At 45.6% G+C, this 4,556-nt stretch overlaps 1 pseudogene; it reads right to left on the bottom strand.

The window, feature by feature from the left end:
* Positions 1-2,259: 2,259 nt before the first annotated feature.
* LOC110984245 (uncharacterized) lies at positions 2,260-3,092 on the bottom strand (annotated as a pseudogene).
* Between the last annotated feature and the right edge of the window lie 1,464 nt (positions 3,093-4,556).

A 4,556-nucleotide genomic window follows, 5' to 3' on the forward strand; every position in this document is an offset into this window, starting at 1 on the left:
CCCTTTAAACTCGTGGGCAATAGAGGGCGCTAAACCAACTATCGTAGTATCGTGACATAAGTGAATGGCTAAACTCCTCAAACGTTTCCCCCTCTAACTGGCACCTTGAGTAAAATGTACAATTGAGGCTTTGAACAGTCTCTTTTGCACCAAACCTCAACCTTAGGATTGATAGCAACTTATCAATGCTGTCCTTATCCTCTTGGGGACAGCATCTGATCTCTTCTTTTGCTTTGCCAGCAAGGTGGTCAATGGCAACATTGAGCTTCTCGTCAGCAGACAAATCTAGCTGGCGTGAATATGTGTCTAAGTCCTCCAGCCACTCTTTAAGGGTTTGGTCCCCAGACTTTTTCGGATGGCCACTAAATTTGCCAAACTTCACAGGAGTCGACCTTTGAAACCTTAGATTCTTAAAGGCCCCAGAATGTCGGCGAAAGCTTTCTGAGACTGTGCAAGTGACTTGGTGAGAGCCTCAGCTAAATCCTCAGGCTTTGCCATAGCTACACAGCTAACTGAACAATGTACAAAAATATGCCGCAGAAATACAGCTTTGAGGGTTGTAGCCTAAATATCAAAACATCAACAGTATTCAAGAAAGGCAAACATGTGCCCTACAATGCATTTACATGTAAAACACATGTATGTACATGTACATGTGAAACTGCCATACTACAGTTGACAACATACACACACACACACACAATGTGCTTAGAACCACAAGCAAGCGAAAAAACAAATATTAATTACTAGTAAGACATGTCTTCACTGGGCTCCAGGCTTGGGGTGTCTTGCAATCTTGTACTGCTACACAGGCTGGCTCCTCGTCCGTCTCGGCATCGTAATCCTGTCTACGACGCCACTTGCAATGGTAGCTACTTGCGTAGCCCCTGGGGTTGTTGGAGTGTTGACTTCAACTGGTGGGAAATGAATCCCTGGTCGGACCACGACGACAGACTCGGGAGTTGGAGACAGCAGACAGCAGTGACTTAGTCTTAGTCGACAAATACTGTGCGACGCAACTCTACTGGCACGAATGGACGTGGATGTCCAGTCGAAATGTCACAAATTAATGTTGTGTTGCAAGAATGGAGAGGAACTGCATGGAATTTGAGGGAGGATGACGATGATGTTTGAAGTTGTGCCAGTTCCGCACAGTTTGTCTGCAACTCCGCCATTTTGCGGAAATCGATGACAGAAGATTGTTCCTAGCGAAGAGTGTTAAGTTCAACACGCGATAGTGCATCGGCTGCGAGGTTATCTCCACCTTTCACATGTCTGATATCACAGGTAAATTGTGATATGAAGTCGAGGTGGCGACTTTCGCGAGGGGGTTGTTGGTCAGATGAGGTGCTGAGAGCATATGTGAGCGGCTTGTGGTCTGTAAGGGCGTGAATATGTCGACCCTCAAGCGAGTGCCGAAAATGTTTGATGGCGAGGTAAATGGCTAACAGTTCGCGACCGAATATGCTATAACGTGTCTCGGCGGGTTGAAGTCTCTTGGAGAAAAATGCGAGTGGTTGCCATGCGTTGTCCACTCGTTGTTGGAGAACAGCTCCAACAGCGACATCCAAAGCATCTGACATGACGCACAGAGGCGCATCTGGCTTTAGATGAGCGAGGAGAGTGGCATTAGTGAGGGCAGTTTTGATTGCTTGAAATGCAGCCGTAGCAGTGTCACTCCAAGGCCACAACGGTGCCGATTTCTTTCCTGCATTAGTGAGCAGATCGGTGAGTGGCTGGAGGACTTGCAAATAATGAGGAATGAAGCGGCGGTAGAAGTTAACTAGTCCGAGAAATTCGCGCAGTTTGGTCAGAGTAGTTGGCTGCGGAAAATCGTGGATGGCACTGACCTTTGTTTCAAGTGGTTGCACCCCTCGAGCATCAACTCGATGTCCTAGGAACTTAAGCGATTCCGTACCAAGGCAAAATGTGGCCGGATTGATTACCACTCCATACTCATTGAGGCGGCTAAATCTGCGCCTAATATGGCATGCTGAATTTCTGCAACTACGAAAACCCAGCGACATGGCCGCCGGATGCCAATGTCAAGTGTCAAAGATCTCTCACCGTAAGTAGCCATTGTCGATGAATTTGCTGCTTGGAGATTTTGCCCATGTTGACGGTGGGTGCGCTCGTGCGGGGTAGGAGGGATGACGCTCACCTCAGCTCCTGTATCTATGAGGAATTGGCGTGCTGAGTGGCGGTCAGTGACATTAAACATGCGAGAGGGTGTGGAGTGGCCGGCAGAGTATGCCACCTTTACTTGCCGGCCTGGCCGTTTCCCTGGTTGCTGGCATTGAAGGAACAGGGCTGGGTGCACTTGTGGGCCCCGTCACCAAATTTGGCATGATACCAGCACACGTTGGCGTCATCCGGAGGAGTTGGAGTGCTGGCACGGGGTCGACGACTGCAAGAGTAAGAACGGGAGCATTGAGGGTTGGTCGAGAGTTTCTGGACTTGAGCGGTTAGACGATTTATCTTGCCGCGAAGAAGCTCTACCTTGCTCTGCAGGTTTGCTGTCAGGGTAGCCACCGGTGTCACGGAGTTTACCCCCTGAGATGGGATGGACACAGCCATGACTTTGTCAGCCAGCTCGGCGAGTTGTTCCATCGTCATGGAGTCTCCTGCCGAGGTGATTACCATCTGTACGCTAGCCGGTAACCGTTGCAAGAATAACTGGTGCAGGATCGAGTCTTGCAGTACTCTGTCACCGAGGAGTTGGTGCATCCGCCGCAGTAACTGCGTTGGCTTACGATCGCCAAGTACCTCGTCTGTCAGGAGCTGCTGTAGTCGTTTTTTTTCAGTTGCCGTTGTTCTTTTGATCAGCTCCTCTCATAGGGTTTTGTAGGGGTGTCTTGTGGAGGATTTAGGAGGATGTCCCTGACTTCCTGGGCAATTGACGGGGTGAGAGCTGAAATGATATGGTTGTGTTTCGTTTTCTCCGCGTTGATCCCTCTTGTGGCAAACTGGGCCTCCACCTGAGCAAACCGTACATGTGAATCTGCAGGCCAGTACTGAGGTAGTTTCAGGCTAACTGCAGCCGTCATGGGTGTGGCAGTCAAGCCCACCGCTGGTGTTTCTTCGAGTGGCATGTTCAAATCACGTCTGGGTCACCAATTTAGTAGTGTTGTATAAAAAGAAACAATGTTGACAACAGGTACTAACTTTTGAGAAAGGAACTTTTATTCTAAACGCTCCACCCTCCTTCCTGCAGCAACGTAAATCTGTTTTGTGGCAGATGAGGTACTGCTGCTCACTGTGGCTCTCTGTCGTTCCTCTTGCTCCTTTTGGAGGGCCACCTTCATTGCCTCCAGTTCTGCTCTGAGCTGTGCCATCTCATCCTCACTTCCCGGCATTGTTGCTCCTCTCTCTGATAAACTCGTCTGGATACGGGTAGATGTGCTTCGCCTCAGGCTGGGGGTCACAGCATTAGTACTCCATCCTGTCTACGATGCCAAAATGTGACACAAGAAAATGCACGACAAGGATGGTGTACATTTACTGGTCTGGTTCTTTTAAAGGCGTTGCTGCATTGCAGGAAAAGAAGACCCCCAACCTTGGCTATCTCAAACTTCTATTATTATTATTATTATTATTTATTCATGCCAAAAATTCAATATACATCACAAGCAAGATGGGCATAGGGGAGACAAAAGTAATACGGAATCACTGTGGTCACAGACCTGTCTCCCCACATCAAGATGTGGGAAATTAACAAATTAATAAAATAAGTATACTGTATATACATGTACATGTAAAAACACTGAACATGACGACATTAAGAATAAATTTTAAAAAACACACATTTAAAAATACTTTATGGCACCTTGTATAAATTAAACAATTAATAAATAAATACATCCAACAATAAAGCGTTACTTCTTCTGTAAGTAAATATTGAAAAAGCAGAATAATAATAAAAAAATTATCCAGGATATACACATAAAATAAATGACATTATGAGATTGCATATGGGAACAAAAACAAAATAATGAATAGAGGATTGCACTAACAGAACAAGGGTAGCCAAACATGAGGTAAAAAGATATAAAATGGAGATAAAAGAAGAACTTCCACACTACATGAATTGAATAGCAGTAGGCCTAAATGGAAAAACAAAACAAAATAAAACAAATAAACAAGAACAAAAAACAAGCCTAAGAATCAGGGTAAAGGACATTATTTTTCAATACTGCCAGGAATTGTGAAAAAGGTTTCAAAATAAGAGTGTTAGAAACGTGTTCAGGGAGATTAGACCACAACCGGGGAAACTGATGAAAGCAGAATAGATGAAGAGATTGTGTGCTAGCCTGGAGATGATTAAAACTAACAATATTGGTATGTCTGGAATTCACGGTAACCTTAGTCTGACACATTTCACACTTGACAAGATTAAGAAGACATTTACATACAAGGGACAACACTGCAAAATTACGGCGATTGGATAAAGTTGACCAGTTGAGGATCTCAAGTCTCTCTGTGTAAGACATAACTCCACGTTTCTGACCTAAAATGAATCGAGTGGCACGTCGTTGAATATTTTCTAGCGTATCATC

This window comes from Acanthaster planci, linkage group LG17 (genome assembly GCF_054643075.1).
Source record: "Acanthaster planci isolate LZ-2023a linkage group LG17, COTS_SCS, whole genome shotgun sequence".
Classification (NCBI taxonomy): Eukaryota; Metazoa; Echinodermata; class Asteroidea; order Valvatida; family Acanthasteridae; genus Acanthaster; species Acanthaster planci.